Consider the following 15,101-nt stretch of genomic DNA (forward strand, 5'->3'; position numbering starts at 1 on the left):
CCCTCAGGAAGGGACCAAGGCAGTCTAAGCGCGTGTCTGCTAAGTCCGTAGGACAATGGATTTCTTAAGATCAGCCTAACTGAAAATTTAATCACCTTTATTTCAGGTAGCTCTAAAATATGTAATGTTATCTTAAATTGCAACGCAGTGTAATTCGAGTGTGAAGTTCAGAATATTTTCCGGTAGTTGCTCTGTCACTACTTTGTGAGTAAAGTGGAACCACGTGTTGATCAGTAACTCTAACTAAGATCATCAATCTTAAATGCGAATGTGCGTGAGATTATAACGTCTCGTCTTGACAATGTTTTTCAATATAGCAACTTTTCTTTATGTTCAACCCACGTTGGGTGTACTTTGTGAGACCAGTAACACGTGCATATACAATTGTTTGACCCATCAGGTTAATAGTAAGACAATAGTAACCAGTTCGAGGCTTTTCTTTTTTTAATTGCGTTTCGATGTAATTTATTTTAATTATAAAAATTATTGTGGAGTTACACTCTTTGTGTAAACCAAGTTGACCACGTGAAGCATGTGGTGTAATCATCAAAGTAGCCCTCAGCTATTCTTTTCGGGAAGATTTCACAGAGAGTTAGTATTAATTTAGTATACCAGTGTGTGGTAATTACATGACGGACAGGATTGCGCTACGAACGTAACTTCTTTGGGTGAAAATTGAATCGGTTGGTTGTGGTTAATTTCCTCTTGCATATGTTTCAATGTTCTTCGTGTGTTATTTTATGAATGCAGTGTTGTATGCAGTCTCCCAATCTTGGCTCCATATTTGATGTGTTCCGTAAGATTATAATCTCACATTTTCACAATCCTAAATAAGGCACCAGTTTAGTTATGAATCAAGTTTAATATGCTGAAATTTCAATGATCAATGTTAAAATAAATTTCCAAATATAAACTGATTTATTTCTTTTTATTTAAATTCTCTTTTTTATATACATATCACCGGTTGTCGTATGACTATTAAAAGATTATAATTAATGTTAATCTGGTTGTGAATTTGGTAAGCTAGACTGGATACCTGGTGAAACAGTTGCTCAGTAATGCAAGGTTAACTTCCCCAGACAGCTCACAGCTTTTAACCCGCTTTTATTGTCTATCAGCACCCCAATAAGAACAAATTAAAGCAACAACATTGCAGGTGCACTTCTGCCACGTTGAACGATTCTCTTCAGTCGTCGTTGGTCCCGTTCTTGCAGGATTTGTTTGGCCGCAGCGATGTCGGAGACTTGATGTTCTACCGGCTTCCTGATATTCACGGTACACTCATGAAACGATCATGCGGGAAAATCACCACTTCATCGTTAAGTCGGAGAAGCTGTGTCCCATTGTTCATGCGCCGACTATAAAACCACGTTCAATCTCATTTAAATCTTGATAACCTTTCATTGTAGCAGCAGCAACCGGTCTAACAACTGCGCCAGACACTTCTTTTCTTACATAGGTGTTGCCGACCCCAGCGCCATATTCTGGCTGTTTAAATATCTCTGTATTTGAATTCGCGTGTATATACCAGTATCTTAGGCGCTTCAGTGTATATGGCTGTATGTTTTGTTCGCACTGATTTTGAAGCTACACTCTTCTACATCGCCATGGAGCCGCAGACCTTAATATGTGACCTGATATATCTACCCATTCCAGACGAAAGTGTTTTGAATAGTCAGGCAGACAGACAGACAGACAGAGGGACAACAAAGTGATGTTCTAAGGGTTCCATTTTTGCCGATTAAGGTACGGGACCCTAAAAATAGGTCACGTTGTATAACAGTAGATATCGGGCATGGATATAAAGGCAAACAACGCGAATTATCGCATGCTTGTTTGAGTAATGAGAGTAGTATTGTTACTTACGGATACATTGAGTCTGATTTACAGCGAAAGATCACCGTGACAAGATCAGAAGCAGAAAAAATGGTTTAGAAAAAAGTTGCATAGAGATAAATGAGAAGAAAACGGTATTGACTAGCTTCCGAGACATAAGAACAAAAGCCAGGAGCAATATAATCGTAGCAGTGAGGCACTATAGCGGCGAAAAAACATGTTATACGAAATTTCTGGAAGTTTTGTTAGGTGAGAAAAACGTGGCGAACTACTGAACAGAGTATTAGTAAATTCTGTTAGGTCTTAAGAATGCATAGGGTTTTCTGTAACACTGGAACAGTAGTATTTCCTTACTACGCAAATGTGTGTAGCCCGTTACTGAGTGGTGTGATATTCTGGAGAAATGAAAGTTTGCAAAACAATCACAAAACTCAAAAGCTAGTGGTAAGAATAATGAAAGTGTTTACTAACAGGGAATCAAGCAGGAACATCTTTAAATAATTTAAAATTTTGATTTGTCCAGGTATGTGCTTGTAAAGTGCTTGTGTAAAGTTCTTGCGTAAAGTGCTCGTTACTTTAAATAAGACATTGAGTTTTCAGCATAAACAGACACGTTCATAATTACAATACTAGAAGTAACAATGGTTTTTATAGAGCAGTACGAAGCAAGGACCTATCTCAAAACACTGCCTAAAATAATCTTCGCTGTATTGCCTGCAGTAATAAATATACAAAAGAGTATTAGATATATTTAAGAAAGAGCAGGAAAACGTGCTAAACCGAATAAATTTCATAATACTGACTAATACATTAATTATTCACACTAAGTCAGGCCTATATCATTGTTAAAGGATAGGTATAAAGTGCTTTACTATTTCCTTCACATGAAGAACGTGTCTGCTGCTTTTTGTCTGTGTTAGTTGTTTCAGGTAATCATGCAACCACAGATCTGTTGAAGTGAGTTGGCGAAAAGTTGTGTGTGAACGTGTGTGAAGTTGCGTCGTGATTAGTGCGTCGAGTGCTTTCAGCGGCGCGTGTGCGCCTGTGTGTGTGTGTGTGTGTGTGTGTGTGTGTGTGTGTGTGTGTGTGTGTGTGCGAGCGCAGTAATGAAATGCGAATCACAGTATAAGCTTTTCACTGCATTTGTACATATTAACGCAGAAATTTTGTTTCCATGTTACATTATGTACATTCATTTTTCGTGTTTCTACGTGGCTTGGTCATATTATTCTATAAACTGATCAAATGATGACTGTTTATTATTATTAGTATTATTATTATTACTGTTATTATTGATACTGGAGAGCCCCCAGGAATGCTCTAAAATATAAATCGGAAAACGATCGAGTAAACAATTTACACATGTCTCGGTAATCTACTTTAAAAACTAAAAAAAAAGAAAGAAACAAAGAAACAACGCTTCACGACGAGGAAGCAGAAATACCCAAAGCCCCTTCTTCAGGGTGAACACAAAGTCTTTCCCTGATAACAAAAATTTATTTTTGAGGAACAATGATAGATGCCATGGTTTGTTGCAAATGATAGCTTAACGCATAAAGTTTTTACCTGGTCTTGTTGGAATTTTACAATGCATCTCAGCAACAGGAATTTCAACCTTGGGTACTATTTGAACAAGAAGATGGCCAATTCTTGGATCAAACACTTCCAGGCAGATCCATCGGTAGAGACGGTCCATCATGACAGTCACCACGCTCTAGACGTTTTCCTTGGGGTACCTCAAGGATGTGTCCACCAGTTCCTGGAGGGTAAATTCTTACGGCACGGATACGAGACCTTGTGGCAGTGACAGAAGAGATGTTACCAAAGACATGGATATGAACTGAGTACCACCTAGACGTTCTACGGGCAATACACGGAGCACATGTCGAACTATATCCACTAAATACTTCGTGAGTTAGGCTATTTACAACAAATCGCATAGCTCAATGTAGCGTAGTTACTTAGAAATCAATGTTTGTAATCAAGGAATGACATGATGTTTTCCCCGTGTTTCGATCTCACGGGGGCCGTGAAGATGCAGTTAGTGTGAGATGTGAACATTAATTCTTCCGATGACTCATGTGTGAGCGGAATACATGCCGCCGTTGTTACATACAGTGCTGTGATTCACAGAGTGTGGTTGTCGGAGAACAGGAATGGTCAATTCTCAACAGCTCCAACAACACCGGACCACCTTAATCTTACTGTAATCCAACACAGGCGTTGCTTTCTTGTCACAGTACCAAGAAACTGAGTACGATAAACACACACACACACACACACACACACACAGGACAAAAGAAAGCGACACGAAAACGACTAACTGTTGCATGGTAGCTGTGCGAGCAAGATACAACACCTGCCTTTGCACCTTCAAAACATTATATTGGTCTTCTGTCAGACTCTTGAACCACGGTAAAAACAAACTCCTCACTGTCTTTCCAACACGGTTCTCTTATGGAGACTACAGAAACATTATGAAATGATATCGTGGTATTAAATTTACAGTGACATTCACTAATACACGTCTGAATTATGCCGACAAAAAACTCTTACCACACGTCATAAATTATGACCCTCCCAGTGCGAGTTTTGGGCGTACTCCTATTGCGAATTGCAACCATCTGTCGATATACATTGCTAAATACTTTCTGCTGTAACTAATATTTGTCTTGAGACTCATGAGAGACATTTTTACTAAAAGATAACTTGTTGCCACATTATGTTATTCAGTCCATGATGAAAGGCAATTTACACAAAAAACAGACCTCCAATAAAATTCACTTCCAAATGTGGTTTTGTTATTATTGATTAATTCAAGAACAAGTACTATGTGAGTCGCTTCTTATAATCATGTCTGGTTACCTTTTTTATTTATTGAGTAAGTATTGAAAGTGGAAGGTGCTGTATGCTGTGGGTTGTGTATTGCAAAATCTATAGAATAACTGTCTAGGAAGAGTATAACGACATTCTAGTGCTCTCGGTAACATTATCTAAGGAAGTCCTGATAATAAAGCTGTTATTTTACGAACGAATACCAACTGTTTACATGTTCATTCGTTCGTATTGCAATCCACGGCTTGTAGACTAATGGAGGGCTTCTGATTTTCTTTTTCATGACAGGATCATTCGCGACAGAGAGCCTTAATCACTCCTACACTCACCAGTCAACGAGTACCGTGAATGTTACGTATAGTTAGTGTTACGTCTTCATTCTGATCAGAATTCTCGCTGAAAATAAAGTGTTTAGATAGTCAGAGGGATTAGTATTTGATGGTCCTTCAGCTGGGAATGAACTAAAAACTGTGTGGAACTCCTGCGAAGGCTTGTGGTACGTGGTTGTCTTGTCTTTGGTAGCTTACACCCGCACAAACGTAATGCAGCTTTCTTCGACCACGAGATATCAGCGTGCGACATCTCCGATATCTTCGCTCTCCCCACTTCCCTTCGTCTGCGGAAACTCGATAAAGCTTCACACAATTGCAAACGTTTCCTTCTGGAAGATCAAGGCCATTTATTCTGCCATGCCTCATCTGATCTGAGAAGCAGCGTTTCTATCACTATGAGGACAACCTCTGTAGTACCTCCCCCCCCCCCCCCCGGCTCTGCCTCCCTCTCTTTCTCTTTCTCTCTCTCTCTCTCTCTCTCTCTCTCTGCCGGCCACTGTGGCCGAGCGGTTCTAGGCGCTTCACTCTGGAACCGCGCGACCGCTACGGTCGCAGGTTCGAATCCTGCCTCGGGCATGGATGTATGTGATGTCCTTAGGTTAGTTAGGTTTAAGTAGTTCTAAGTTCTAGGGGACTGATGACCTCAGATGTTGAGTCCCATAGTGCTCAGAGCCATTTTTTTCTCTCTCTCTCTCTCTAATCACACATCCCCACCCAACCTCTCCAACACCCATACAATCACACAATGACCTCCTTTCTCTGACGCTCCTCAATTTGATCACAAAATTGAAAATAAGGAAACCTACTGCAAGTCATTTTTCAAGATATTGTCCGTAGTTTTCGCCACAATGGGTATCGTAAATTTAGATGTAAAGTAATTCACATGCAACGACGTAACCCGCATGACCTGAAAGACATTAACAGAGGATTGAGGTGCAGATGAATAAAAGGAAATCACGAGGATATTCGAAATGGACTGCGTTGAGCAGCAGTTGCATATGAACTGCCTCTCCGTAGTACAAAGACGATTGTACGGAGTCACTTTCGCTATACCAAGTGAGGAAACATAAAGAGTGTGTTGTGAGTCTGCTGTTTTGTTTTTCGCGGGTTTGTATTGTTCGGCAGTTAATCTATCAAACAGGAATTTCGTTATTGTTGCAAGGAGTGTGGTTTCGGTATGCGTGTTGTTCCACGTTTTGAACTGACTTTGTGCTTAACTATTCCTAATACTTTAATCAACGGCTCATTGCATTTTCCTAACAACTCGCAAGTCGATACGGTTTGCTTGGTTTGGAGTTTGGAATAGGGAGCTTGGTCGCTTCTTGTAGAAACAAGTATCAAAGGATTCCTAATTTAACAAGGATCTTGCGTAAAATATTCAAAAATTAATGGAAAGCACGTACATTTCTTTACTGACGCATTGAAATGTAGCAAAATAACAAGGGTGGATGGGAGGAGAGGGTCGGCTGAGGATTAAACAACAAATGATGGGAGGTCAGTGGAGAGGCGGGAACGCAAAATCGAAGTTTAGACAGGTCGCTGTTGGCATTAGGTATGTCACTGTTCATACGCAGTGCGAAACTTGATCTGTTGCCAATGTTAGGAAAACCTGAGCTTGCCTAGTGGGCAGTACAGTGTTACCGGGAGAGAATGTCAAGCAGCGGACTACTTACTGCAGCGGTAAACACAGCAGGTGAAAGCTGGCGAGGTCGCCGCGCCTCGTTCTCACGCAGGTCTCACGTCCCACCTGTCCCTCTCTTCCAACTAGCTACCGACGCAAAGTTTATTCCTAATCAGTGGTACAGGACGTTCAAAAAGCAAAAAAATGGTTCAAATGGCTCTGAGCACTATGGGACTCAACTGCTGTGGTCATCAGTCCCCTAGAACTTAGAACTACTTAAACCTAACTAACCTAAGGACATCACACACATCCATGCCCGAGGCAGGATTCGAACCTGCGACCGTAGCGGTCGTGCGGTTCCAGACTGTAGCGCCTTTAACCGCTCGGCCACTCCGGCCGGCGTTCAAAAAGCAAATAACATACAAAACTTTATGAGAGAGGCTTCCGTCTGCGATTCACATTGCTAAGTACGACATTGTACGTTATTGTGGCGTTTGTAATGTTGATGCATTAAGTTGTTCTGAAAGCGGTGCTGATATTCAAGATAATAAAAGCGAGATAAAAGCTGTGAGCTATCTGGGGAAGTTATCTTTGCATTACTGAGCAACTGTTTCACCAGGTATCCAGTCTAGCTTACCAAATTGCCAACCAGACTAACATTAATTATAATCTTTTAATAGTCATCTTACGACACCGGTGATTATATATATATATATATATAGAATTTAAATAAAAGGAAATAAATCAGTTTATATTTAGGCATTTATTTTAACATTGATCATTGTACCGTTAAAATGTCAGCATATTAAACTTGATTCATAACTAAACTGGTGCCTCATTTAGGATTGTAAAAATGTGAGTTTGTAATCTTACGGAACACATCAAATATGGAGCCAAGATTGGGAGACTGCATACAGCACTGCATTCATAAAATAACACACGAAGAACGTTGAAACATATGCAAGAGGAAATTAACCACAACCAACCAATTCAGTTTCCACCCAAAGAAGTTACAGTCGTAGCGCAATCCTGTTCGTCATGAAATTACCACATACTGGTATACTAAATTCATACTAATTGTCTGTGAAATCTTCTCGAAAAGAATAGCTGAGGGCTACTTTGATGATTACACCACACACTTCATGTGGTCAACTTGGTTTGCACAAAGAGTGTAACTCCACAATAATTTTGATAGTTAAAATAAATTACATCGAAACGCAATTTGCAAAAGAAAAACCTCGAACTGGTTAATATCGTCTTACTATTAACCTGATGGGTCAAACAATTGTATAAACACGTGCTTCCACTTTACTCACAAAGTAGTGACAAAGCAACTACTGGAAGATATTCTGAACTTGACACTCGAATTACACTGCATTGCAATTTAAGATAACATAACATATTTTACATCTAAACCTGAAATAAAGGTGATTAAATTTTCAGTTAGGCTGAACTTAAGAAATCCATTGTCCTATGGACTTAGCAGAGACGCGCCTAGCCGGAGATCTTACCACTTCAGACGCTCGCCACGGACCGACTGCCATGGGCCCCTACCGAGGGTGCTTCACGGATACAAACGGAAGTGACCAGAGAGGCAGCTTCCTATACCAACATGACAAGGGACGGACAGGACCATACTAAGGATAGAAACCTCTTTGCTTTTAGAAACCGTAGCTACCTGTTCTGACGTTGGTCCTACTGTTCTCTAGCAGACAGGCTTGTCTGCTACCATCAAGCATGCAACTAGAAACACATTTGCTCATTCATCCTTTCACACAGAAGGGAAGAGGGATGACAGTATCTTATCATATACGGTACATCAAAGAAAGTGGATGTAGGTTCCGTATGAGACAGTGTGACATGAATTACATATAAACTGTGTTTTAAAGTGTAGTAGTGCGACAGATCGTTCTTGTTTATGTGTAAACGTAACATGTTCCACTGCTCAGTCTCCTCCCAGATAGTCAGAAACACCACAGTAAATTTAGAAGTGGAATGTATGCCGTAAGTGACAACAGTTTTAAGAAATTAACATGAAAGGAATCCAACAGAGACCTTTCACGTATATTGAGGTGTTTCAGTCATATATCTGTGAATTTCTTTCAGCAGTTCGGAAACAGTATGAGGTTGGTATCTGTAAGTAGTATCCTTAAGTTATTCCCACGATAAATATTAGATGGGAATAGAACAGGATATAGAGGGCACACGAGCGCTCGAAATCACTTTTCGATGGAAACACCGATCCAAGAAAGTCATTGTGTTGGCTGCATAAACAGTAACACTGTCCTTTTGAAACCACGTATAGTGTGAGTGGTCTTTAGATGCAGGGTTTACAAAATAATTGCAACAACAGTCTGCACCGCATCACCGACCCATAAAAGAATGTGTTAAAAGATTCGCCTCTGTGACACTGAACGCCAAAAACCTACTTTTTGTGCTTGCAAAGGGAACTCGTGTACGTTGATATGGATTTTAGATAGCCCAAATGCGTGGATTCTGTGGATACATCTTTATGTCGAAGTCGAACCGTACCTCGACAGACCAAAAAGCACCATCGAGTCCTTCCCCATCTGGCGTCACAGATTATGTAAACCAGAGACAGGACGCTACACTTATTCCATTGTCTTAAGTTAACAAGACATAAACAGTACGAATACTATGGAAATGCATCTTTTAATGTTTGTGAGTGACCATCTGGGAACTATCAACGTAGATGTTGGACTGGCTACACATGTGTTGAACTGACGGCGTCATGCTCAAAGAATAAGCAGCTCACCTTTTCTGTTGTCAGCACTTTCGGTCGATCAGTTCTGGCTCATCTGCTACATTCCTTGTCTTCTGATGCTTTTTGTACTGCCGCTTCATTGCGGACATGTTTGGTGTATCCTTACAATGTTTTCCCATGAAGATATTTTCAGTTACGACGTAAGGAACACGGTAACGCATCTAAGGGGTTATGTAAGAATACAGCCTATTGATATTTGTGACAAATTTTCTCCTGAGTTGAAGAAGGATATCATAAAAGCAAATACAAGATTTCACCCCTTTTGAAACACCAAGTATTCTTTCGTTTACGTTCATGCAGCCTTTTCTATGTGAATGTATGTTCTACTAATTTTATACTATTACTTCTTCTCATCTTTTGGTTAAGTAATAACAAAAATTCAGTGACGTTGTTCACAAACACCAAGCAGTGTGCGATCCACTTTGTCTACTAGATACGCTACGAGCGGTGAAGGAAATTTGTGATTGGTGGGCCTAGATCCACCTCCCATGGAGCTACAGTTGGGAAACTGTTTGGAAAGGGTCACCAGCACTTCTTTGATCGACCAACCAAAATCTCACATCTGGATAACTCCGTCATTCAGCCAGTTAGTACTACGTTTGTAACCGGATTCGATTTTTGCCACCTTAGCTGGTACGCACTGTACCGTAAGTTCCAAAAAAAAAAAAAAAAAAAAAAAAAAAAAAAACAGACTCCGTCTTCAGGCCACGAGTGGCCTACCGGGACCATCCGACCGCCGTGTCATCCGCAGAGGAGGATTCGGATAGGAGAGGCGTGGGTTCAGCACACCGCTCTCTCGGTCGTTATGATTGTATTCTTGACCGAAGCCACTGCTATTCGGTCGAGTAGCTCCTCAATTGGCATCACGAGGCTGAGTGCTCCCCGAAAAATGGCAACAGCGCATCGCGGCCTGGATGGTCACCCATCCAAGTGCCGACCACGCCCGACAGCTCTTAACTTCGGTAATCTCAGGGGAACCGGTGTATCCACTGCGGCAAGGCCGTTACCTGTAAGTTCTCTTCAACATTTGTTAAATGCACTCCTTTGCTAGGTACTGTCACATGAAAAGATCTCTCATTACTGGTATTTAGTTGACGATCTAGTTTGGCTTCTGTATCTTCATGTAACATAACTATCTTGAAACTAACTTTTAAAAAATACGCAAGTTTACCTACACAAATGAAATTATAATGTAATTTGCCAACTACTTTCAAGAATGATAGCTAAATAGCGGATCACTCACATTTCCATTATCTGGCAGTGGATACGTACGTCTGGCTCAGACAGGACAATACCAACGAAAGTGAATCATTATGACCTTACTGAAGGAATCATTCCGACGTTCTTCTCAAATCTGTGTCGAGCGTGCAACGAACTGATTATATCTAAGCTGTTTTAACAATACCACCACTTGCAAAGTAGGTTAGAAATCAGATTAATAATGTTGCTCACACAGCATATGTTGGTTTTATCGGGCAACAACAAAGTTATTGACTGTGGATGGTATCGTCGGAATGGAAATAATGAAGTCACTGTAAAAAAGTCATTAATTTTGGCACTTATCTAGAATGGATTCCCACGTAGATTTCGTCGAAAATGTTATGGCTCATCTTGTTGATTCTAGGGTGATTCCACTTTGACTGCTAGAAGGTCCAGATCTGTATTTTAGCAATATTTGAAGACCTAACAAATGCGTTTTTCAGGAAATTCTTAATGATCAAACAATCCCAGATCAGAACAATGGTATAGTAAAAATAATTTTTGACTCGGTGTTCACGATCCACATTTTTATTAAACTTCTTGTAAATTCACATATACTACTTCTTAATTGTCACATCATCAAGAAAACAGTTTTGTATCAGTCTTCATATATTGAAACACGTATGTAACGTAGCAGCGATGGCGAGGCATTGTAGCATCTGTGACCAGAGAGTATGCGCTTGACCGCGCGAGTGTTGCGAGCGGTTCTCAGTCTGAGTCAGTCGTTGCGAGTCTGTCAGTTTAGTCGTTGCGAGTCTGTAGCTCTGTCTAGTTGAGAGCAGTACTCAGTCTGTAGTCGTCATGCAGAGCGGTCGGTCAGTAGTAGCAGCCCAGTGCGGTTGTGTGATGTAGGCGGTCGGCGACACTGGTCAAGATGAGGAATAAGGTATACTGTTAATTATTATAATCATTAGATAATGAAAAATTTTATTTATTGTAATTATTCTCCAACAAGTCTCCCAATAATAATTTTTTTATTTCAAAAGCATTTTCTCAAAAATTTAATTTTTTATTGAACTCAAGATTTCGTTGCACTTCCCATTTCATTCCACTTCTTTTGAAGAAAAATTCCACTAAAATCACAAAAAAAAGAGAATATTATTATTTGCAATGCAGTTCCTACAAGCGGTGCGCAACAACAAGAGCAGATATGTGACATCCATTTATTCTGAGGTAAGACTTTAATTCTGATTGTTTTACACAGGGCCAAAGACCGATATTTCGGTTTAATTGAATTTTCTTGTCACTGAATGGACTTTACTTTTGAAGGATTTATATTTGAGTCAGATTGCGAATTTCACATTTTTGTTGCCATTGTCAGTACATTTGATTGTGGGCAGGTTACGCATAGAGCCATGTCCATCAGCATTTCTAATTAGTATCGTCCTTTTTCTTTTAAAATTTTTGTGGGGAGGTTACACTTGGCTCCCATTTCTATTAAGTATTGCTTTATTTTCATAAAAAATTACGGTGGGGAGGTTACACTTGGCGACACCCAGTCCAGGATCGTATTTCGTTGAGAGTCTTTTGAACAACAGTCAGATATCTGCTCTTATTTGCTTAAGTATAATTAGGATTTGGCGCTACGCTTTTATTAATCTTGTGACTTTCTCTCTACAGGTCAACGGCAATTTGTTGCTTTGTTGTATTTGTGTGTTGCTTTTGCATTGTGTTGATTTGTTTTGTGAAAAATTTTGACTATTGTAAAAATGCCGCGAAAGACTGTGAATAGTGTATCGCGAAGTATTGTGAATGAAATTACCAACTTAAACAACGTGACCGATAGTAATTGTGATACGCAACGTAATGATGACAATCCTGCGTTCACTAACAATCAGTGCATTCCAACCACTAAAGATGACTTTCACCTTAATGATGAACAAACGAACTCAATTGTCTCGTCTGTTAACTTGACGATAATTGATGACGCAGAATGCTCTATGGTAATGAGCGCTGCCGAGTTTAACACACCCGATTTAGAAAATCCAAGTAATGTACAGACAAATTTTTCGAATGAAAATGATCAGTGTAGTGAGAGTATGACGGATCCATTTAATTCCGAAATAATGTCTGACAGTGTACATCCGACTGATAATCCTTTTTGTAAGTTGCAAAATGACCAAATGGTCACACAAAGCGCGACAACTGCAGGTACACCATTAAACAGTACTGAGAATGCAACAGCTACTTTAAGTTTGGATCAATTTATGACAATAATGCTACAGTTTAAGAACGATCTTGGTGTAGATATCAAACAAGATAATGAAAAACTCAAACAACACTTAAATGAAAAACTTGACAATAATGCCGAAGATCTCAAACAACTTAGGGAACAGAACAGACAGCTTAGTGAACAAATTAGAGACGTTGCCGCGCAGTGCCATGACACTAAGGAACAGTTGCGCGTGGAAATTGAGGCTTGTTCTCAAAAAAATAGCGAAGAAATTAAGTCTGTTGCGCAAGAATTAAGAGAAATGCAAACAGTCGCAACAGAAACACTCAGAGACGAAATTAGCGGAGTCGCTAAACAATGCTCTGAAAAAGCTGCACAATTACGGGACGAGTTTAAAGCAATGACGGTAGAACTTTCGCGCACTATGGACGCAAAGATAGACGCGAAATTCGAACAGCAGAACACTCAGATTAACGAGCGCTTTAATCAGCACATACAGAACAGTAATACGCGTTTCCGAAGATTTATTCAAGATCAAAACAAAGTAAAACGACAAGTCATGGAAACAATCACTGCACAGAGACAAGAGGACAAACGTAAAATATTCGCGAAAGCGAAGACGTATGTAGACAATAATATTACTACAGTGTCCGACAAAATTAATACCATAGAACAATTGAACGCGGAATTACGGGATGAAATTTCTGATCTTAAAGCAAAAACAGATACACACACAGTAAATATTCAAACAGTGACAGATAGATTCGAACAACTAGATCTAACACAGGATTGCGATGTCATCAAAGCTGATGTTAAAAAACTGAGCGAAACTACGCGCAAGTTGCAAAAACAGATTAATGCGTCTGATTCTAAAACCGATGATCAGGTTAAAATACTGACTGAAAAATGTGATGAATTGGCCAGTCGTATTGATGTTATCGAAAATACTAATGACAATAAATCAGACGATACTGCACCGGTTTCTTTTATCCAAACACCTGAATTTCAAAATTTACAGCAGACAATTAATGAAATCGATTCATCTAACAACACGTTACGTCGGAAGTTATCAAATTTACAACAAGAAGTAACAGAGATGAAAAACATGTCAGTTAATAACATACCACAACAGACGCCACTTTATGAACATGTGTCAGACTCACGCAGCGCGTATAATTTGGGTAATCTACAGAGAGTACGGGACTTAGATTCCGATCAACCGCAGTTCAATAGATTCTCTTACGATCCTGAACCTGTTTCATTACACAGAGATGATAATTTCGACTATAAACATTTTCTGTCAGTAAGAAAGTTCAAAATATTTAAAAACTATAGAACGCAGATTCACCCACTGGGTTGGATTCAACAGTTTAGCTTTGCTCTTCCACCGACTTGGCCTGTAACACATAAACTTGAATTTATTTGCAGTTTTTTGGAAGGCGAACCGGCAACTCGTATGAGACCGATCGCGAGACAGTGTTACTCGGTAGAGGAATTTCAGAATGCTTTTCTGTCAGCGTACTGGTCGAAGACGACACAGCGCGGAGTTAAAGATCAACTAATTAGTTTGCCAAACTATGAAAACTCAAATTTTCCCAGTGTAACGCAATTCTTTGAGCACATGGTACAACAAAACCAGTACCTAAGTGAACCGTACAGTGAATCCGCACTTATACAACTATGCATCTCTAAATTACCACGGTCATTACGAGTGTCACTTCTAACGGGCCAGCAAAAAGAAAACATTTCAGCATTCAGAGATCTTTTACAGCTCTTGGAAGTACAGCAATCCGATTATTCTTTTGTAAACAAAAACTTTTCGAGTAACAACCAAGGTCAACAACAGTACTGCAATTATGATCAGGGACGTAATTTTAATCGGAAAGATAACAGACGCTTTAGGAACGATAACTACCAGAAATTTAATAACAGGCAAAATTCTAATTATCAATACCGTCAAAATTTTCAGCAACAGGAACAACACTTTAGTAACAATAGAGGTGTTTCACAACAACAACATCAAAACCAGCCGGTTAGGATACCTAACCAACAATGGAATACACAAGGTCAACCAGGCTTTAATGTTTCGCCGCGTGGACGCATAGTCCCTGGTCCAACAAATAGTAACGTACGTCAGCAAGGAAACAACTACGTACAAAGAAGACAGTATTTCAATTCCTATCGTAATGCACCGTATAGGAATGACTATTACGACAGACGTAAAAATAATGAAGACAATTTTCAGCGAACATCTAACAA

Source organism: Schistocerca americana, chromosome 5 (assembly GCF_021461395.2).
Source record: "Schistocerca americana isolate TAMUIC-IGC-003095 chromosome 5, iqSchAmer2.1, whole genome shotgun sequence".
Taxonomy (NCBI): Eukaryota; Metazoa; Arthropoda; class Insecta; order Orthoptera; family Acrididae; genus Schistocerca; species Schistocerca americana.